This window comes from Oryx dammah, unplaced genomic scaffold (assembly GCF_014754425.2).
Source record: "Oryx dammah isolate SB20612 unplaced genomic scaffold, SCBI_Odam_1.1 HiC_scaffold_11232, whole genome shotgun sequence".
In the NCBI taxonomy this organism is placed as follows: domain Eukaryota; kingdom Metazoa; phylum Chordata; class Mammalia; order Artiodactyla; family Bovidae; genus Oryx; species Oryx dammah.
This window is the reverse complement of record NW_024080625.1, coordinates 418,734-442,332: the sequence shown is the minus strand read 5'-3', so window position 1 is coordinate 442,332 and position 23,599 is coordinate 418,734. Positions and strand designations below refer to the sequence as shown.

The 23,599-nt window shown below is 43.0% G+C and overlaps 1 pseudogene; it reads right to left on the bottom strand.

Annotated features, from left to right (window-relative positions):
• Nucleotides 1-8,590: 8,590 nt before the first annotated feature.
• LOC120861270 lies at nt 8,591-13,836 on the bottom strand (annotated as a pseudogene).
• Nucleotides 13,837-23,599: the final 9,763 nt, after the last annotated feature.

Genomic DNA, 23,599 nt, shown 5'->3' with positions numbered 1-23,599 from the left:
TAACTTTCTTTCCATTGCCTATGTTTAGAATTAGCAAAACCATCTCTGTTTACTGACTTAACACTCAGAACACTATGCAAAAAGACACTACACATTCTCTTGTTAAACTTATCAAATTTCCCTTTGTCCATATCTTATCTTCCAAGGCTCAACCCAACTATCTTTTCTTCCATCTTTTCTTGAAGGGATTTCCACCTTCTCCAGGCAGCATCCAGTTGCATAGTTAGTTCAGTGACCAATTAGACATAAAAGTGAAGAAGAACTAAAAAGCCTCTTGATGAACCTGAAAGAGGAGAGTGAAAAAGTTGGCTTAAAGCTCAACAATCAGAAAACGAAGATCATGGCATCCGGTCCCGTCACTTCATGGGAAATAGATGGGGAAACAGTGGAAACAGTGTCAGACTTTATTTTTCTGGGCTCCAAAATCACTGCAGATGGTGACTGCAGCCATGAAATTAAAAGACGCTTACTCCTTAGAAGGAAAGTTATGACCAACCTAGATAGCATATTCAAAAGCAGAAACATTACTTTGCTGACTAAGGTCCGTCTAGTCAAGGCTATGGTTTTTCCAGTAGTCATGTATGGATGTGAGAGTTGGACTGTGAAGAAGGCTGAGCCCCGAAGAATTGATGATTTTGAACTGTGGTGTTGGAGAAGACTCTTGAGAGTCCCTTGGACTGCAAGGAGATCCAACCAGTCCATTCTGAAGGAGATCAGCCCTGGGATTTCTTTGGAAGGAATGATGCTAAAGCTGAAACTCCAGTACTTTGGCCACCTCATGCAAAAAGTTGACTCATTGGAAAAGACTTTGATGCTGGGAGGGATTGGGGGCAGGAGGAGAAGGGGGTGACCGAGGATGAGATGGCTGGATGGCACCACTGACTCCATGGATGTGAGTCTTGAGTGAACTCCGGGAGATGGTGATGGACAGGGAGGCCTGGCGTGCTGCGATTCATGGGGTCGCAAAGTCGGAGACGACTGAGTGACTGAACTGAACTGAACTGCCCTGTTTTGGAACATTCATTACTTTGAAATGTTATTTAAATCTTTTGTATTGTTTAACTTTACCTCCATTTGTGTCTTTTCTCCTTTCCTCTCTCCTTAAAGGGTTGGAAATCTGTATTTGGCTTCTAATTCACCCCTTTCATTTCAACCCCAGTTCTTAAGCCAGTGTAGTTCTCACAGTAAACACGCTACTAGTACTAGACAATGTTTGTGGATCTGATCTGCCCAGGAGATTAGTTACCTATTCTTAGTAGGGGAAGGGCCCCCTGGACTGTGGAGAGTAAATTTCAGTGTCCTCGAGCAACACAGGGAAGGGAACTAATCCAGACTGAGCCTCCACTAAATGCTAAAGATTAACAGATACTTTACAAAGATTAGTTAATTGGGTGTCACAAGGACCTTACAAAATTGACTTTATTTATTTATTTATAGATGAGGAATTAATTCAAAGAGGTTAAGTAACTTGTACAAGGACTTACAATAGTAAGTGGTGTAACTTGGCCTCTCTGACTTCAAAGCCTCCTTTTCCCCCAGTATTCTGCAGTTGTCTTTTAGTAGATACATCCCCTCTACTTCTGTATTCCCTTCATTACTATGTTGCTTAGATACTTAGGGTAATAGACTGCTAAATTTGAACTTCAGTATCCTCAAGAACCTTGGTACCAGCTTGCCCAGCTTATTTAAAGGGCACACTGGGGACTTCCCTGGTGACCCAGTGATTAGGAGTCCACCTTCCAATGCAGGGGATATGGGTTCAATCTCTGATCAGGGAACTAAGATTCCACATGCCACAGTGCAACTAAGCCCTCGAGTCACAACTAGAAGCTGCCTGCTCTAGAGCCCAAACGCCACAACTAAGACGCAACATAGCCAAATAACTAACTAAATAAATACAGGAATAAATATTTAGATGGATAAATAAAATAAAGGGCTCACTGTTCTGTTCCTTCTTGCGGGGCTATCTTTGAGCTTCCAAATGATAAAGACTTATTGCTGAATAGCACTTTGATGCAGAGAAAAGACCCAGGGCCACCAGTCCCAGAGGTGATGGGGGAGGGAGAGGGCAGAGAGTTGCATGAGAAAAAGTTGCTCTTATCTTTAAATGAAAGTTTCAAATCTTTTCATTCAGATTATAGGTTATTTTAATTTTCTCATTGCTTATCTACATGTCCTAATTTTCCACAGAAAACACAGTGTTTACAGAAAAATTCCTGTTCACTCTGACTACCATGGGCTGAATATGTACCCCTAAAATGCATGTTAAAACTCTAACCCTCAGCATGATGTATTAGGAGGTGAGAACTTTGGGAAGTAATTAGGTTCAGGTGAGGTCAAGAAGTACAACCCTCCTGATGGGATGATTATCTTTTTTTTTTTTTTTTTTTGTAGCTCCATGCCCTATGCAGGATCCCCCACCAGGGTTGGAACCCATGTCCCGTGCATTGGGAGTGTGGAGTCTTAACTACCGCACCACCAGGGAAGTCCCAGGATTTATCATCTTTCTAAGAAGAGGAAGGGAATAGTTGTTTTTTCTCTTCTCCACAAGAGGACTCAGCAAAAAGATGGCCAGCTATCTGCAAACCAGTTAAGAAGGCTCTCTCTTGACCCTGAATCTGCTAGCACCTTGGTCTTGGATTTATCAGTCTCCAAATCTTTGAGAAATAAATATTTATTATTTACACTATCACACTATCTGATCTGTGTTATTTTGTTAGACCTATCCGAATTAAGACAGGCTATAAACCTCCTTCCTTATCTCTGGTGGAATTTGGACCAGTTCCTAGAAATAGATCAGCAACTTTGGAATTGCCCTCTTGTCTAGGGTGCTAGGGAGGCCAGAAAACCACGGGTTCCCTTTAGGCAAGGCCTCTCTGGGTCTGAAAACTTTTATTGTTGTTGTTGGCAAGGGTGAGGGAAAAGGTTTAAAAAGCATGTTTTGATAGATTCTGTTCCTTTGTCCCTACCTATCTCTGCCCTCTCCAAAAATATTTGACAGAATAGTCATAATTAAAGATTGGCTTGAGACACCAGGAAATTTTATGAAATCCTAGTCTCTGGGAATGGAGAAGAATCTTAGAAGTCTTCAGTCCTGCCTGTTTGTCCTTCATGACATGGATGGCACTATGGTCCATTGTTGGTCCTAGCTCATCGTTACAAAGTGAGCTGTGATGTTTTTATTTTGTGGTTGTTTTTGTTTGCTTTTTAAAATATTTATTTGGCCGTGCCAGGACTTAGTTGCAGCATGTGGGATCTTTAGTTGTGGCATGCGGAATCTAGCTCCCTGACCAAGGATTGAACCTGGGACTCCGGCATTGGGACCATGGAGTCTTAGCCACTGAACACTGCCAGAAACCCCTGCGGTGTTTTTCTTCATTCTTAGCTGTCCTCTCTGGGTTCCTGCTATTTCTGGACAATAGCTCTTCATGGGTTTCTCTTGTAATTTAAACATCCTTAGTTCTCCAAGTTGCTTTACCCAGTACCGCATCCCATTCTACTTGCTCCTTGGAGGAAGCTCTCTGGTCTGTCCATATCCTTCTTGAGGTGCCCAGAACTGGGTAGCAATATGCACAGTAGGATGATCAGTGAAGAGGGTGGTGGGAATGCTCCCTTGCCTAGCTTTCCACACTGCTGTATAGAAGGAGTGCCTAAGGTGACATCAGCCTGTCCTGGCAACTGGGTCACAGCTTGACTCATGGCACGTGTGCATGCCTTCGATCAACATGAGCCAGTAGAAGTTCCTACATGCCTGTATCACGAGACATTAGAGCTGGGCCAGAGAGAGGCTGAAAGATCTTATTTATGAAGAATCTTTAGAACAGAACAGCAGCTTTCCCTTCTACCTCGATTTGATGTCACTGTCCCACCCTAGAGTGTCTTCCTGAGGCATTTTAGATCTTTGGTCCTGGGGAAAAGAGGAAAGCAGTAGAGGGACAGTTACCTCTAGTTTTCAGAGTTAAAAATCTGAATCTCTGCTTCAAGATTAATTCTCAGACTATGAAAATATCTAATGGAGAATTGGACTGCATCTGACATAGCCTTCAAGGCCTTGAATAGATGACACTTGGGTTTTTATCATCAAAGGAAGACAGAATGAGTCAACAGGGCAAAGGTGGTAGGATCAATTATGGTTGTAAAAGATCTTATAGGCTGAGAAGAGTGTTTGAAGGCCAAAAGTAGGAATGCAGTGATGAGCTTGATCCATCACTGTTGGACACAGTAACATACAGCAGGCTGTCAATTGGGAAATGAGCTGGTCAGCTGAGGGATGGATGGATGGGGTAGGGTATTCATTTTGGTAGAGGAAGAAGATGGCCCTTGCAACATAATGATATCTGTATCTACATGATGATGCCCACATCATGTTATTAACTTTGTGTCAGTATTGAGTTCAGATTGATCGGGCAGCATGCCTCCTCCATTACTACAGATTGACCGCAAAGCCATATATTTAAACTCATTCCACACTGGGAAGTACCCTAGAGGCTGGAGATGAAGTCAAGAACTCGGAGTGTGGGGTTTTCTGTGGCTAACTGATTCACAGTGGCCTAGAAGGAGGCTCGGCTGTCTCCAGGAATGGACAGAACAAGAAATGACAAGCCCATGAATGCCAGGTATGCCAGGTTAGTCACTTTCTCTTTGTGGTGTATCTTTTAGGCTCAGCTTCAAGGTGATGGGGAGGGCAGAGTTCACAAATCTGAGCTTGACTCTTCTGGGCAGAGAACTCCTTGTCAGTGGTGCCATCTGCAGGGCATTAAGGAATTTGCCAGGAATTTGATGGGACTGGGAGAGGGAAATGGCATCTCTCTCTCTTCCCTCCCTCAAACCTCTTAATCTGAACATGTCCCTAAATCATAGCCCTGGTCCTCCAAAAGGCTAAAAGATTCCTATTTCTCGTGGCCTTTTGGCAGGCAATATTTAAGACATCTGATCCTGCAAGGCAGGACACAGGGCTGTGATATGACTTCCCTTAAATCTGTCCTCTGTAAAAAACAAAGAAGTGGGCTCCTCCCATTTTAAAGTCAACTCAGTGAGGTTAAGAATGCTAAGTGGTGAAGGCACTTCACCTTTAACATTCTTTTAAAGGTGGATAGCTATAAGACTTCTTGGTGGTCCAGTGGTTACCTGCCAATGCGGGGGACACGGGGGTTCGATCCCTGGGCTGGGAAGATTTTGCACACTGGGGCAACTGCTTCTGTGTGCCTCAACTGAACCTTTGCTCCCCAACTTCTGAAGCCCTCATGCCCTGGAGTTGGTGCTCCGCAACAAGAGAAACCACTGCAATGAGAAGCCCCCGCTTGCCACACCTAAGACCCAGCACAGCCAAAAATAAATAATTTTTAAAAATAAAATGATGTGTAAAGAATTTTTTCTTAAAAAGGTGAGTGGGTGTAAATTGAAGGTGTTGTGGTTAAGGTTAATAATCATGATTATCTGTATTATCATCCTCACCATCTCTAAGTAAACCCTTCTTGTGCTTTATTTATTTCTATTTCTTTTCTAAATAAATGGCTCAGTCTTCCTGGACAGTAGCTCTGGTGTCCTGCTGAGGAGGGCTGTTAAGCCCTTAGGAGGGCTGCTTCGCCTGTTCCTCACTTCCCAAGTTCGGACACACAACTATAAACTTAAAGTCCTTTCAGATCTGAGTGAGCTGTTTGCCACCCTCAACTCCCCACAGACACCTGGAGAAAGATAGGATGGAACTCTGTGGTACAAAAAGGAAATAGGCTCAGAAGATGCAGAGCCCCTGCCTAGTAACAGAACAAGAAGTGTCTCAGTCAGTCAGTTTCCAAGCCCTCTCTACCCTGAGGTACAATTTCTCAAGAGGTGCTAAAAGAGACTTGGCCTGAAAGAGTGAATGCATTTTACAAAACCTGAATTTACTGTTTATATGAAAGAGAACCAATAAAGAATCTGGCCTAAGAGGGAAATAAATTATTATTATTAATCTTAATGGAAGTACATTAAAGCACTGTGTGGGCCATAAACATTACTGTGATTGCTGCTGGGACAGAGATGTAGATAATAAGACCCACAGCGCAGCCGCCCCCCCCCCCCCCCCACACACAAAGGAATGCTTGATGGCATTTCCTGGTTGCCTCAGCATTTCATTATAGCCATTTCCCACCTCCCACCCCAATGTCCCACACTTAGTATCTCACATTACCAAAGGCTTTGACTACTAGTACCTACTAGTTATCTTCTTGATTTATATGATTGGGAACAAACAGGACAGAAAGAAATACTGAATTTTAGCAGCAACCAAATAATTAGGGTATAAGGGAGATTGGAGAGTTTAGAAGGAATGTAAATAGAAGGTGGCTTATAAAGGGAACCAAGTGTGTTAATTGCTCAGTTGTGTCCAACTCTGCGACTCCATGAGCCTGCCAGGCTCCTTTGTCCATGGGGATTCTCCAGGCAAGAATACTGGAGGGGGTTGCCATGCCCTTCTTCAGGGAATCTTCCTAACCCAGGGATCAAACCCAGGTCTCCTGCATTGCAGAAGGATTCTTTACCATCTGAGCCACCAAAGGATTGCATAAAAGGCAACCAAAGACAGTGAAATTCGAGTTGGAACTATAGAAAATAGAAAACTCCTTCTCTCTAAACTACAGGTTTCCTCCCTTTTAAAAGATGAAATATTCCAAGTATACAGGGGGAAAAGGTAATAAAATTGGTATCCTTCTGGGTTTTGTATATAACTCCCAACAATCCACGTCTCCTACTATTGTGTAGTTTCCTCCCACACTGAATAGGACTGACATGTGGATATTGTAGAAATAGGATATTGTAGAAATGAGAGTGTTAGTTTCAAGATATTGTGGTTTTCAACTTGCCTTGTCCAGGATCACCCTGGACAACACCCTTGTCCTGGATGTTGTGAGGACACTGAAGCAGTCCTATGGGGAAGTCCCTGTGGTGAAGAACAAAGGCTACCTGCCAACAACCAGTACTAACTTGCCAGGCATGAGTGAACCCCCTTGGAAGTGAATCCTCCAGCTAAAATCAAGGATTCTGGGGAAGGAGGTGGAAGGGAGGGTCAGGATGGGGAACACACGTACACCCATGGCTGATTCATGTGAATGTATGGCAAAAACCACCACAATATTGTAATTAGCCTCCAATTAAAATTTTTAAAAAGAAAAAAATAAAATCAAGCATTCAGATAACTGCATCCTCAGTCAACATCTTTACTGAAATCTTGAGAAATCCTGAGTCAGAACCATTCAGCTAAGGTGCTCCTGAATTCCTGACCCTCAGAAACTGCATGGTCATACATATTTTTTTTTTATATACATATATTAAGCACATATACATATATTGTTTTTTATATACAAATCAGTTTTAGGGCAATAGATAATGGCATTGCAAATACCTATGTACTCACCACCCAGACTGTTATAACTCTTTATTACATCTTTTCTTAAAAATACAAACATACCCCCCCCCAAAAAAAAACAAGCAAAATATCCTGTCCCTGCTATGTGCCTCTGGACTCAAAAAGCAACATGGCACACCATAGTGTGCTTTTCCCTCCAAAACCTCCTCTGTATTGGTTTCCCAGGCTCCAGCCTAGCTACCTCTCTCTTTTATGGCAAGAGAGACCTTTCAAAGGTTCCAAAGCCTCCCTGAAAGTTCAATACTAGCAAATTCCTATCTTCATTTGGGCACTAATTAGGGTTCCCATCACTGCTATAAAGGCCTGCATCTGCCTTCCCCTGGGACCTGATTTCTGGCTACAATATGGGTTGCTGCGCACGGCCTGTAGTGCCTCCCAACAGAGCTCTCTGAAATGTCTGTGGATTTAATCAGGAGTTGAGAACTATTAATATTCTCTAAGTTTATAGGACTTATTGACTAGAGAAAGAACTGGCAAAATTTTACTCACCTCTATTCTCAACTTTTCAGACCTTTACAATCCATGTGCCTCCTCAGCTTTTAAAATGTATTTTCTCTAGGGAGATTTAACCTCTCTCTTCTATAGTGGGCTTTAGATGTAGCCACACTATATACTGGAAAGAATGTAAACTATGCCCAGTGCTACAAATTAACTTTGTCCTAACCTTTCCAAGTGTTGCCATATCATCCCTTGTAAAGCAGCTGCTCTTCCACAGGTGTATGGCTTACTCTTCAATTGTTTCATATTGTTTTGTTGGTCAGCAGGGAATTCTGATCCTGCAACTTTCCTCCTTCCATCATTACAGAGTAGGAAACAGTTTTTACATCTTTCTGCTCAAATATTCCCCCAGCCACGTTTACCTAGTCATTAATTCTGATAGGTTAGCAGGCTTCTTTACACAGCAGTCATAGTTGTAGGATATTAAAAATCTTCCCAAACCTAACTTATAATTACCTTATAACCTTAAGAACTAGAGTAGCAAAATCACTCATCTGAAATTTGCATCTTTCCAAGGTCTCTGAGCTGGATTTCAACAAAATACTGGTTGAAGTAATGTTAACAGACCAGTTTCAGAGTACACCTTCCCCACAGAGATATCTGGAGCAAAATCCTTGGTATTACTTCCAGTGGCAGGCTTTCAGGTATACGAGTGAAAAGTGGAGAAACCAATTTAGAAGCACAGAACTCTATTTGCTTTCTTAAAATCTTTACTTTTGAGACACGACATAAGTGTTACAGACACACATGGAAAAGGAATACATGATCATAGTTGAAAGCGAAGACAATCTAGTCAGAAAGGTTTTATGCCTGTCAGCTAATGCTGAAGCTGAGTATGACATGCTGCAAGGCTCAAAGGAATGGTGATTAGTATTCCTCTCCTTCTTCCTCTCCCTCTCCTTCCACAGAATCCACACCAACCTCCTCATAATCCTTCTCAAGGGCAGCCATGTCCTCACGGGCCTCAGAAAACTCTCCTTCCTCCATGCCCTCACCCACATACCAGTGAACAAAGGCACGCTTGGCATACATCAGGTCAAACTTGTGGTCCAGGCGAGCCCAGGCCTCAGCGATGGCTGTGGTGTTGCTCAGCATGCACACAGCTCGCTGTACTTTGGCCAGGTCTCCACCGGGTACCACAGTGGGAGGCTGGTAGTTAATGCCAACCTTGAAGCCAGTGGGGCACCAGTCTACAAACTGGATGCTGCGCTTGGTCTTGATGGTGGCAATGGCAGCATTGACATCTTTGGGAACCACGTCGCCACGGTACAACAGGCAGCAGGCCATGTATTTACCATGGCGAGGGTCACATTTCACCATCTGGTTGGCAGGCTCAAAGCAAGCATTGGTGATCTCTGCTACAGAAAGCTGTTCATGGTAGGCTTTCTCAGCAGAGATGACAGGGGCGTATGTGGCCAGAGGGAAGTGGATGCGGGGATAGGGCACCAGGTTGGTCTGGAACTCTGTCAGATCCACATTCAGGGCTCCATCAAACCTCAGGGAAGCAGTGATGGAGGACACTATCTGGCTAATAAGGCGGTTAAGATTTGTGTAGGTTGGGCGCTCAATGTCGAGGTTTCTACGGCAGATGTCATAGATGGCCTCATTGTCTACCATGAAGGCACAATCAGAGTGCTCCAGGGTGGTGTGGGTGGTGAGGATGGAGTTGTAGGGCTCAACGACAGCTGTGGAAACCTGGGGGGGCTGGGTAAATGGAGAACTCCAGCTTGGACTTCTTGCCATAGTCGACAGAGAGGCGTTCCATCAGCAGGGAGGTGAACCCGGAACCAGTTCCCCCGCCAAAGCTGTGGAAAACCAAGAAGCCCTGAAGACCCGTGCACTGGTCAGCCTGAAAAAGGAAAAAAGTTTCAATTTTAGCCCTGGTGACAGCTGCAGTGACGTCTTTGAATCCATAATCACACTGATCAAGATCTTAAAAAAAAAAAAAAACAAACCAGAAAACTTCTGAACAATACTTGCTAGGAAAGCAGACAGTTAAAGAGCTTTTAAGTGCTAAGTGATTCAGAGAAACTTTTCACAGTCATCTCTTGGGGCCTGGAGGGAGGGAGGGGATCTGTGAAAAGGCTATTTAAAATGAATTATTTTCATTTCTGCAGGCAGAGGAATCACCAAGTCTGGAATGGATGCAGGGCCCAAGGTTTGGTGACCGGGAGGCTCACCTCTGCTGCCCGTGCCATGACCACACAGCAAAGGCAACCTCTTATCAGTTAGAGAGCTACCACCAGCAGCCCTGAGACCACACTGGCCCCATACAATGGAGGTCTACAGAAGCTCTGGCAGCTGCCTTCTGAGCTGGAATGTAGCATCAGAGTGAAGAGCTAGTGCCCTGGTGCTAGAATAAGGCTGGCTCTGGCTCTGCCAGTTCCCTGCCATGTGCCTGTGACCAAATTCCTTTCTCAGTCTCAGAGTTCTCATTTATTAAATGAGGAGAACAGGAATCTGCTTCAGGTTGCTGGGAATTAAATGAGTACTGGAATAGTGCCTGGCACCGTCAGCACAGGTTAGCAACAAGTCTATTCATTCCGGGAAAGGTGATTTGCTGTCAGCAATCCATGTCCTTCTGTCACGGGGGCTTTCCACCACTTAACTGAGCTCTTCTGGCTAACAAACTGCTACTCTGTGAAAGGCTGATCTTAACCTGACAGAGTATTCTCTGGACAATCTTCACTTTAAGGTGCTCCAAGATTGTGGACATTCTCTACTGAGCCCTTAGTCACTTCTATGGGTCCACCCTCTGAATGAGATCAAAGCAAGGGGCAGACTCTAGTTTACCAGTTTCCACCCACTAAGGCTCTTGTGGACACAGTAATAAACACCAGGGACAAGTACAATTGTTCTGGTGGTTAAAGAACTTCACTCCAGAACCCTCAATGACTTTCACTAGTTCATTTGTCCCTAAGGCAGGTCCCGATTTCCAAGTCAGTGCTTGTAGCCGAAGCTTCACTTGCAAACAGAGGAACCATTAGCCCAATATTGCTGCAAAGTCTACGATAAACATCTGAAAAAGTTTGAAGCCAAGAACGATGTAAAGCCAGTCTTTTGAAAAAGACCTGTTGTTGCAGATCTCAGTGATATATAATTTTCCTGACAAGCTATTGCACCCAGGCCTTCATTCTTGATTTTAGTTAATGACTTACAAGTTGCCTGGATGCCTAAGGAACAGACTCATCTGATTGCCAGACTCTTAATTAAAATGATCTGAACAGAACCCTTATCAACCTTACCGATGTGAATAGTTACCTTAGATTTTTCTGCCTCAAGGCTGGTCTACACTGCCCTGAGCTCTAGTAGAAAAACAAGGGTACCGCTTTTTGGGATTCTATCTTAATCCTTTCAAAGTTCCAGTGACTTATACTTGCTTCTGTAACAAGGGAGCTCCCTTGACTCCACTTTCAGTGTTGCTGGAAGTTCCCAATGGCAGCTAGTTCTAGTCGGTATTCCATCGGCTTCTTTTGCTGTAACTTTCTGTAGCAACATAGGGCAGCTGTCCAATTTTTATGAGTTTGATCAATCAGTTACATTCAGAGCCAGCCACCTACCACTGTGACTAAGATGACCCCAAAAGGGATGCCTCAGCTTGGAGGCAGGAAGCTGCCTGATTAAGATGAACAAGGATGTTTAATGGGCTTAAGTGTCAGTAAAACTGTTAAGGCTTCCTGGTACTCACTTGACTTCAGGTAAACTGCCCTCCCTGAGTGAGCAATTGCCCAAATCTGCCTTAGAAGACATAGGAGGAGGCCAAGCAGCACCTACTTCAGCCTCAAAAAGTTGTCCCATAGCACAGGACCGTTTGGTTTAGAAGTCCAGTTATAGTGGGCAGTATGAAGCTCATTCTAGTGTGCAAAGAATGATTCCCATAGTCTGGTCTCTCAAAACTCTAAGAGAAAACGCTCATCCTAGTTTAAAAAACAGTTCTTTGTTTACCAGTTTCCGAACTCGGTCCAAGACGAGGTCAATGATCTCCTTGCCAATGGTGTAGTGGCCTCGGGCATAGTTGTTGGCGGCATCTTCTTTGCCCGAGATAAGTTGCTCAGGGTGGAAGAGCTGGCGGTAGGTGCCAGTGCGAACCTCATCTGGAAAGGAAAATGAAGCAGCCACCCATCAACGACCCACACAAGCTCCACCCCAGGGTATCAGTGGAGTCCACAGGACACACCTCCTGTCCCAGATCCCCAGGATTCTCACTGAAGCTACTGAGGTCAACTCACCAATGACTGTGGGTTCCAGGTCTACAAACACTGCCCTGGGCACATGCTTGCCAGCGCCTGTCTCACTGAAGAAGGTGTTGAAGGAGTCGTCTCCTCCCCCAATAGTCTTGTCACTTGGCATCTGGCCATCGGGCTGAATGCCGTGTTCCAGGCAGTAGAGCTCCCAGCAGGCATTGCCGATCTGGACACCAGCCTGGCCAACGTGGATGGAGATGCACTCACGCTGTGAGAGAGAGAGAGAGAGAAAAAAAAAAAACACATTAACACACACACACACAAAACCCACAAGACATTTAACAAAAATGCTAAATGTTTACGGAAAACTAGTCTTAGATTTGCTTTTAAAATGGGATGCTTTTTAAAAAAAATCTAGGGTAGATGGGCTATACTTCTGATATACATTGCTTTTAATTAATTTCCTTTCCCCGTCTAAATCGGGAAGGCCTCTTTCTAGACCAAGAATAGAGCTTAGTCATTGCTTCCTTCTTTGAGGATCAAGATAAAGAGGAGGTCATCCATCTAGCGCCCAGAGCCCAGAATGCCATTTTAGAGTAGGTGGCCAGATTTCCGGGCAGCTCCCAGCACAGGAAGCACGTGGCCAGAGCAGTGCAAAGGAAATGCCGGGCCGCAGGGACGAGGGGTGGGGCTCTGCGGCAAAGGATGAATGAGCAATTCAGGGCGCGCGCGCGCCCGCGCCCCTCTGCGGTTCGCGGAGTCGCGCAGCTGCAGAAGTTCTTAAAAGCCACGTCTGCAGAGGCGCAGCCATGGCCAACCATCTTCGCTTCATGCAGGCGTGAAGCTCGGTTCAGCATCTCCACACCTGTCACGACGCAGCAGGGGATTATCGGAGACCCAGATCCGATTTCTATTCCCTCAAAACCGCCATCACCACCACCTGCTCCCACACGCATTCCTAACACAGCGGCAGGGAGAGACAGATGGCCTTTACAGGCTGCTGAGAGCTAGTTATCTTAAGATATTGGTGCAGTGCAGCACATCGATAAGGAGTCCTTTTCCATGTTCACCTTACTCCTTAGATTTTAAACGAGAACCCAGGGTAACAGGAAACAGGCCCTCCAGTCATAGACCTGCAGCGCCCCAGCGCGCACGCGTCTACTGCAGTGGCGGGCTCCGGGCCACTCCCAGGCGGGAAGGTAACGGTCGCGCGTGCGCAGTTCCTTCCCGCCTCCGGTTTTCTTGCTGAGGAGGAAGTGAGGGCGGGGAGAGCCCGCGCGCGCGCTCGCTAAAGGCTGGGGTGACTCTAAGAGGGGGATGGGAAGGCGCGGGAAAAGACTGCAGGGTCTCGGGGGCGCTGAGCCCAAAAGTTAGGGCTAAATGAGAGCGCTAGCCATGGTGAAGGAGAACCAGTGCCCCGCCATCCCGTTCTACAGTCTCGGAAGAAAAGGCGGTGGCCCCCTTCCTCATGGGCCCCAGCCTTTCTCCACAAATCGAGGTCTATCTACTCTCACCCTGGGCTCCCGCCTCGCTCTTCGCCCTCCAAATGGACAGCGGTGGGGCAGCCCTCTCCAGCTAGAAGCCCTTGGCGATACCCCGGCTCGTTTTCCCCCGTTTCCCTAAGCCAAGTCGACGGTCCACTCACCATGGTGACTACGGATCAGCAGGCGCAGGCAACAGGAGTAGACACGGGTCCCGGTTACCGTCCCCGACAAGCTAAGAGTCGAGGTAAGTAACGCACTGGAGCGGGGGCGGTGCGGGAGCCACTTAAGTAGCGGTCCGGGGCGGGGCGGGCAGGCAAAGGCGGTGCCATGGCCGCAGGCCCCTCCTCCGCCCGAGCGCACCCACTGGGCGCCCGGCTCAGCCGCCGCAGAGGCGGGTTCCTGGCCCGGAGCAGCCTCCCCGCGCCAGCCGTGCGGGGCGGGGTCCGCCGCGCCTGCGGACCGCGAGCTCCGGTGCTGCAGTCTTTGGCGCATGGCTGCCGGAGCCGGGGCGGGGGTGAGGATGGGGGTGGGGCGCAGGTTTGGAAGAAACCAACATGGGAATGAGGGCTCGATTGCCTTTATTTTGGGTGAATCTTAAGATTTAAGAAGTCTACACAGTTTTAAAGATGAAGCACCATGAAATGCAGAAACTTGTGGTCCAGATAGCTCAGCTGGTTATTTCCACGTTGTCATCATTTGTCAATGAGTTTTTTTTTCCTCTTCCTAGTTTCTTTAAAATGGCAGTACAGAATGCCTGATAATGTGGAGGAGCAAGGTTTAGAAAAAATTGAATAGTTTTACTTGGTTTACTTGTTCTTTAAACTAAAGGCCCCAAATAGTACTTCAGTCATTTAAAGAGTAAGCACCTAAGCACTGAACAACTGAGCTGTTAAAAGGGTAGGGTAGGCCCCATTTTTAGACAGAAACCAACCAACTTTATGAAACAGCTCTAGGGCCTTTTAGAACGAGAGATTTAAAGACACATTTCAAAGTTGGTAGCCGAATTGAAGAAGTGAGGACAGAAACTTGGGGAGAGAGGAAATTGTTTGACTATCAAAGATGTTAGGAGGTAGAGATTCCTTGGACTAGAGTTGTTTTTTTTTGCGGGGGGCGGGGCGGGTTGCTGCGGTGGGTCATCCTTGCTGTATACGGGTTTTCTCTAGTTGCGGTAATGGGAGGCTACTCTAGTTGCGGGCCACAGGCTTCTCATTGCTGTGGCTTCTCTTGGGGACTGCGGGATCTAAGGCGTGAGGGCTTTAGTAGTTGTGGCTTTGGGGGTCTGGGGAGTTGAGGACTCAGTAATTACTGGCAGTTGGGCTCAGCCACTCTGAGGAATGTGTGATCTTCCCAGACCAGGGACCAAACTCATGTGCCGTGCATTGGCGGGCAGTTCTTAACCACTGAATCTCCAGGGAAACCCTAGAGTTTTGTAAAACTTTTTTTTTTTAATTGACATACAATGTAATTGACATACAAAGTTACATTACTTTCAAGTGTACATTGTTGCATTACTTTCAAGTGTACAACATTGTGATTTTACATTTATATACATTGTCACTCTTAAAACAACCAGTTATTTAAGCAGCAAGATGGGTTTATTTAGGAACAGAAGAGAATCACAATTTGGGACAGGCAAGTGATGGGGAGTCAGGCGAATCCAGAGAACAAAGGAGAGTGCTTTTATTTGATTTTAGGAGGAAACTGTAGGGGGGACTGTTTGAAGAAAAATTCATGGAGAAGAATGAGAGTTCAAGATTGCTGCCATTTCTCACTGGCTGTAAGTGGTGATTAGAGTATAGTTGCTGGGGCAGGGAGGGATCTGCCTTCCTTTTTTTAAAAGCAGGAGATGAAATACCTGTGTTAAAATGTTCTCTCTCATACCTTAAGAGAAGTAAGATTCTTATCTTCCTTTTCCCTGCTGGTTATGCAGACTGCAACTGGTGCTACATGTACTGAGAGTCCCTCCTTCAGGTCTTCCTGACTCCATTTAAAATGAGGTTTCCTTTATTTATGTTCACATTTACGACTTCACTTTCACTTTTTACTTTCATGCATTGGAGAAGGAAATGGCAACCCACTCCAGTGTTCTTGCCTGGAGAATCCCAGGGATAGGGGAGCCTGGTGGGCTGCTGTCTATGGGGTCGCAGAGTCGGACACGATTGAAGTGACTTAGCAGCAGCAGCAGCAGCAGCAGCAGTTACCCCTTTTGATCAAGATCTTTCCTCAAAAGCATTGCTGATCAATGCAGATATAATGTAAAGAAGACTTAGTATTATTTCTTATTTGAAAATGCTTTCCATGTAATTTAACATATCAAATAAACCTAATTACTCTAATATCTTTCTTTTTATAAGGAGAGAGAACAGATCCTTTGAGATGCTCCAGGACTCCTCTGGAAAAATGCCAGTTAGTCTAAGGTCAAAAAGTCTTAATTTAGAATTTGATTTTGATAATGTTTGTCAAAAATATTAGAAGGTTCAGACACTTAATTAAATAGGATCACAGATAATTATGAAATAATATTTAAATATTCATTTTACCCAAGTAATAAAAAGATTTCAAAAGCAATTATAGAAGGTTACATAGCTACAAGAAGCTTTAGCTCTTTTACAAATTGATTTTGGCAAGGGATCTTCTACAGCAATCTGTATTTTTAAGAATGTCTTTTTTCCCTCATAAATCCAGTTTTATTAGTTCAAATATTGTCTTCTCAAAAACTTACAAAGCTTATCTAGAGAAGAAATGATGCAAGGCAATTGTTACAGAGTAAGTTCAGGTTTATCCTTGGAGGAGAGCATATTTACCTATATTTGTTTGTGAAGTCGCTTCTTGTGTCTGACTCTTTGTGACAGTATGGACTTTACCTCACCAAGCTCCTCTGTCCAGGGTATTCTCCAAGCAAGAATACTGGAGTAGGTTGCCATGCCCTTCTTCCTGACCCAGGGATCTTCCTGACCCAGGGATGGAACCCTTGTCTCTTACATCTGCATTGGCAGGTGGGTTCTTTACCACTAGAGCCACCTGGGAAGCCCCATAGGTAAATATGCATTACATTAAATGATTATAAACTCCTACATAATATAGTTAAAATAAGTCGTATGCTTTTTGGAAATTACAATGTAGTTTCATTCTGAAATGGCTCTGCTATACTGGGAATGATAGGACAGGGAGGGGCAACAGGATCCCCATGGTATTGCTGGAAAGGGTTGTTCTAATATGAGTAGGCAGAATAGAAGTTTGAAAGGTGGGACAACAATTTCTAAATTGATGTCAGATTTACAAATATCTGGGAAGCTACCAGCAGAGTTCATCAGCTTTGCAAGTAGTTGTAAGAAATGGAGGATGTTCTTTTAAAAAAGGACTGCTGCTTGTCTCTAAGTCTAAAAAGACAAGGCAACAAAGTATGAGCCTACCAGCGAGTGACTACAGCTTTGAGTTGGCATCTGCATATGTATAAGGCAGCAAGAGTGGTGGTTCTTGTTTTAGCCTTTTCGGCTGGCTACATAGACCCTTTTTGTTGCTTAATTTACTGTGGCATAAGAACAGCAACCTGCAAATAAGTTGGATGATTTCACAGTAAGAAATGAAGTGTATTTGTGGCCCAACACATACTTACATATATAAAGCCATGCTGGTAACTGAAATGAAAGTTTAATAAGCTGACATGTATCTCCTATTTTTAGTATATGCCATGCATGTATTCTAGTTTGCATTTTATGAAATCATTCTCTTTTTTAAATAGATAATAAATGTAAATCTATCTATAAATTATAGGTAAATTGAAGACACATAGTATCCATTTGTCTATACGGATAAATATAGATAATATATATATATTATATTTAAATACATGCTAATCTTAATTCATCAATGTTCCATAATCACAGTTTGAAAAAATAAGGGAATTACAGTAAATCCTCCCACAGTGGTAGGAGAAAACTTTCATGGGCGTTCCACGGTTTCTTAGCTTCCAAGGGAGTGCTTGTTGCTTTGCCTTCATTTTCTCAGTATCATTCCACATAGTTTGCAGTTAATTTATGTTTATTATTCTAAATGTTTGACACTTTCTCTTTGATTAATTTTGTATTCTCAGTTCTTTCTCTGACCTTTTAAACTGTTTGTAATCTTTGCTTCCCATTGAAAACTAGAAAGCAGACAGTTGTGAACTGTTTATCATAGATAAGTATCCTGCAGTAGATTAGCAAACTTTCAAACACATTTATAATTTTTCTTTATTTATTTGTGCTTGTGCTAGGTCTTGTTTGCTGTGTGCAGGCTTCCTCTCCAGTTGCAGTGCAGGAGCTTCTTACTGTGTTAGCTTCTCTGGTCGTGGAGCACAGGCTCTACGGCGCAAGGGCGTCAGTAGTTGCGGCTTGTGGGCTCTAAAGTGCAGGCTCGGTGGTTAGTTCCTTTGTGGCAGGTGTCCTGAACTGGGGGTCATGCCCTCATCCCCTGTGTTGGCAGGCAGATTCTTAACCACTTGACACCAGGGATGCCCATATATACATTTATAAATGCTTCCTCATAGTAAAACTTTTCAGTGTGGCATAAAACATTTGTTAATGGACCTAAATATTTTTTTGTCTCTGTAAAAATTAAAAAACCAAAAGTAGATACATTTATGTTTGCCATTTAATATTTATTTTAGTTGGAAATGATTTAGATATTCAATGGAAATCCATTATTTTGTTTAGCTCAGTATAAACTTTTATTTTCATGTAAAATAAGTTGTTTTTAACAGTGATGCTTGGATTAGATGTTAAACAGCTAAACATCATCTTGGGTTTTTGTTTTGTCTTTTGCTGTTGACAAATTCTGTAACAGAAATAGCATGGGGAGGAGAAGGAGATGACAGAGGATGAGATGGTCGGATGGCATCACCAACTCGATGGACATGAGTTTGACAAGCTCTGGGAGTTGGTGATGTACAGGGAAGTCTGGCCTGCTGCAGTCCACGGGGTTGCAAAGAGTCAAACATGACTGACTGACTGAACTGAACTGAACAAAAATGGTAAACATAGACTGTAAAAATTCATAGTTCATATTGAACGATTTTCTTATTCAGATTTGGTGAACGCTTTATCAAATTAGAATAAGAAAAATATATATATATATAAATTATTTTTGCCACTCCATGAGGCATTTGGGGTCCTAGTTCCCCAACCAGGGATTGAACCTGTTCCCCCTGCAGTGGAAGCACAGAGTCCCAACCACTGGACCACCAGGGAAGTCCCTCTAATAATTATTCTTGTAGTCATAAACCTTTAAAATGGTTTCCAAGTCAAAATCCAAATTTGTGCACATGTCTCAAACAGGGTCATAGAAGACAGGAGTATATTTGAATATTGTCTCACTTTTCTTAACAGAAGATGGAAAATAATTAGCTTGACAGAAAGATGAGTGTTAGCAAACCACACTGCTGAACTCCGTTTTGCTGTTTGCTCTGGATGAAAGCCATTTGAAAGCAGACACCTCCCTCCTCCTAGCTTTGCAGAACCTTAGAGCGCTCATTGCAGAAAATTTCTCCTGTGGGCCCATGTTTCCCCAGATACCTTTCTAAAATCATTAGCTTTGCTAACCTTTTAATCTGTGAATTCCCCTGCTGAGAATGAGGAAGTATTTGAGTTTTTTTTTTTTTTTTTTCCCAAGATCCCGGATAATACCTTAGATTTCAGAGAGTAGCAGAGCCATAAGAGACATTTAAATATGATCTAGTCTGGTATCTTTATGCCAGGAAAATGTTGAATAATGCTAAGGCGGTTTATATTGCTACCTTTTAGTATCTGTGAGGAAAGGCTGACTTTTTTTTTCTACTTTTTTACTCATACTAAATTTCCATTCAGTTCCGTCACACAGTCATGTCCACCTCTTGCCAAGCTTCCCTGTCCATCATTAACTCCTGGAGCTTGCTCATACTCATGTTCATCGAGTCAGTGATGCCATCCAACCATCTCAACCCCTGTCATCCCCTTCTCATCCTGTCTTCAATCTTTCCCAGCACCAGGGTCTTTTCCAGTGAGTCAGTTCTTCACATCAGGTGGCCAAAATATCAGAACTTCAGCTTCACCATCAGTCCTTCCAATGAATATTCATTGGACTGATTATTCAAAGGACTGATTTCCTTTAGGATGGACTGGTTTGATCTCCTTGCAGTCCAAGGGACTCTCAAGAGTCTTCTCCAATGCCACAGTTCAAAAGCATCAATTCTTCAGCACTCAGCTTTCTTTATGGTCCAACTCTCACATCCATACATGACTACTGGAAAAACCATAGCTTTGACTAGAGGAACCTTTGTTGGCAGAGTAATGTCTCTGCTTCTTAACATGTTGTCTAGGTTGATCATAGCTTTTCTTCCAAGGAGCAAGTGTCTTTTAATTTCATGACTGTAGTCACCATCTGCAGTGATTTTGGAGCCCCCCAAAAATAAAATCTGTCACTGTTTCCACTGTTTCCCCATCTATTTGCCAAGAAGTGATGGGACTGGATGCCATGATCTTAGTTTTCTTTTATTTATTTATTTATATGATCTTAGTTTCTAAATGCTGAGTTGTTGTTGTTGTTGTTTATATTTCTGGCTGCGCTGGATCTTAGCTGCGGTGTGTGGGTTTCTCATTATGGTGGCTTCTCTTGTTATGAAGCGTGGTAGAGCCCAGGCCAGAGCTGGTCTCAGTAGTTGTGGCATATGGGCTTAGTTGCTCTGTGGGACGTGGGATCTTCTTGGGCCAGGGATTGAACCTGTGTCCCCTGCATTGGCAGGCAGATTCTTATCTGCTTTACCACCAGGGAAGTCCCTGAATGTTGAGTTTTAAGCCAGCTTTTTCACTCTCCTCTTTCATCAAGAGGCTCTTTAGTTCTTCACTTTCTGCCATAAGGATGGTGTCATCTGCGTATCTGAGGCTATTGATATTTCTCCCAGCAATCTTGATTCCAGCTTGTGCTTCATTCAGCCCGGCATTTCGCATGATATACTCTGCATTGAAGTTAAATAAACGAGGTGACAATATACAGCCTTGATGTACTCCTTTCCCAATTTGGAACCAGTGTGTAGTTCCATATCTGGTTGTAACTGTTGCTTCTTGACCTGCATACAGATTTCTCAGGAGGCAGGTAAGGTGGTCTGATATTCCCATCTCCTGAAGAATTTTCCACAGTCTGTTGTGATCCACACAATCAAAGACTTTGGCGTACATAGTGCAATTTATTTATGTTATATATTGATATGTATACTTTGTCTATATTTAACAACTAAATAGTAGTTATCTGTCACTTGAATATAAACAGTATTATCAGCTGTCTTAACTTTTTAACTGATTTTGTAGGTCTTTTTGTCAGAGTGTTTCAGGACCTATAGCTATTTGGTCTGAGTCTGATATAGTGGGAAAACCTTGTGTTGCTATTTGAGTCTCCTATCTTTGCTACTTAATATCATGGCCATTTGCTACTGTTCTAACAGTCAGTAATGGGTGGTGGTGTTTTTTTTTAAGTCAGTGACATTTTTAATGGTTCCATATTTGGTTTAGACATAAAACTTTACAAAGTATTTTGTTCGTTTTACCAATTCTATAAGGAAAGACAAAAATAATAAATAGAAACAAGTTTATAAGCATCAACTATTTTCAAACACTAGACTCTTTATTCTTTTTGTTACAATGTTATAAATTTATATATGGCATTTTGTGTATTCCCTCCCCCCACAGATAGATGTATAGGGGAGAGAAAATTGACTTGGATTTCAGATAGTACTAATTTCAATTCTGACTTATCAGTTAATAGTGGTATGACTTTAGACTCATTATTATCTTTCTCAAGCTTCATTTATGAATGGAAATGAGTATTACCTTTGGTGTCATTTTTTCTGTTTGAGGTTGTTGTCTGTTTGTTTTGCAAATGTTTAAATCAGTGCAGTGAAACTGAATTTTAGAGACACTGGATGTCATTAATTTGGATATCATTAGTTTATTATAAAAGGAAAACATGGAAATTATTTACATGAAAGATTTAAAACTTCCCTGGAATTGGCAGCTTCACATGATGCCATTTCAATAGTTTATTTCTGTTTACTTATTTTCCAAGAATGTCATCATCTCTAATAAGAAATAATTCTTACTGTCTAGAACTACTTTAATGCCTCCATATTCTGGGGGAAGGATTATCTCTAACTTTATCTCCAACTTTCACAGGAGCTGGTTTTCTTTAGATCTCCAGCCAACAGCTACTACTGTTGCTTGCAATACTTTTCATTGAGGTTTTTCTGGAAGCATAATGCCTCCTTTGGTTACAGTTTCGGTTGTGCTCATTTCAGCTAAAATTGGCCAAAGAGAGGAAGAAACTTTCTAAATCTCTGTGATGCCTTGACCAGCCCCCATTGTGATTAGTACTCTGCCTCTGCAATGAGGAGAGACTCGCAGTTGAAATCATCTTTTTATCAGGCTGTCATGTTCAGTTCCACTAGTAAATTCTATCAGCTTTACCATCAAAATATGCCCATTACTTTTTTATCACATTGCCTGATTTCATAGCATTTATAGAATATGAAATTACCTTGTTTGTATATTTATGTTTAAAATTTCTCCTTAATTAGAATGCAAGCTCCATGTCTGTTTTCGTGGAAATCAGTTTTGATTGCTGTCTCTGAAACCACTTTTTTTCTCTTATTTGTTGCCAAGATAATTCCCCTCTTTTCTTTAAGGGTATGCATGTGCTCAATCCCAGGGATTGAGGGAACCTTGTTTCGCTTTGCCAGATGCTTGCTTTCTCGGTCTCCTTCATAATTGGACCCAGTTCTGGCCAAAGCAACATAAAGGGAAGTCTGCTAGGGTGTTTCTGGGAATGACTTTTCTCCCTGATCAAAAAAGACTGCAACTTGAGAAAGCCCTCTTGTTTCACTCCTATCCCTTGCTTTCTGCTTTTGGAAATGTTCTGTGAAGGTATGATGCCTGGAGCCAATTTAAGACCTTGAGGGTCTTAATGTAAACAGAATCAGCATGCCAACTGGTGCTCTAACACTGTGAAGCTGCTTAGCCAATTGTAAAGCCACTTTTCTTCAGATTTATTACTACATACTAGGTGCTTAGTATGAAATTGGTTGTTGAAATGTTGAATTTGGTGATTGATTGGATGTGGGTGTGATTGATTGATTGACAGGGTGTGAAGAAAACTGAGAAATGAAGGTTAATTTTCAGGTTCTTGGTTTAAGTAACTGGTTGAGTGGTGGTATTTTTCAATGAGATCGGAATCCTGAAGGAAGAAGTGGGTGGGAACTGAAGAAGGGACAGAGGAGAAGCTAACAGTTCAGTGTTTGACACATTTTGAGGTTTAAATATCTGTGGCACATGTACTTGGAGATATTCATTAGTCAGTCATATATGCAGGTATGAAGAGAAAAGAGAGAGATACAGATTTGAAAAGTTTTCAACATAAAGATGATAAATAAGCCATGAAGATGATTAAGACCAGTCAGGGGAATATATAGAGCTAGGAGAGTCATGGTCTTTTTTTTTCTTTCCTTTAATATTTATTTACTTGACTGTACCAGGACAAAGAATATTCTAACTACTGCACAATTGCACTCATCTCACATGCTAGCAAAATAATGCTCAAAATTCTCCAAGGTAGGCTTGAACAGTATGTGAACTGAGAACTTCCAGATATTCAAGCTGGATTTAGAAAAGGCAGAGGAACCAGAGATCAAATTGTCAGCATCTACTGCATCATAGAAAAAGTAAGGGAATTCCAGAAAAACATCTACTTCTGCTTCATTGACTACACTAAAGCCTTTGACTGTGTGGATCACAACAAACTGTGGAAAATTCTTCAGGAGATGGGAATACCAGACCACCTTACCTGCCTCCTGAGAAATCTGTATGCAGGTCAAGAAGCAACAGTTACAACCAGACATGGAACAATAGACTGGTTCTAAATTGGGAAAGGAGTATGTCAAGGCTGTATATTGTCACCTTGCTGATTTAACGTCTATGCAGAGTATACATCATGTGAAATGCTGGGCTGGATGAAGCACAAGCTGGAATCAA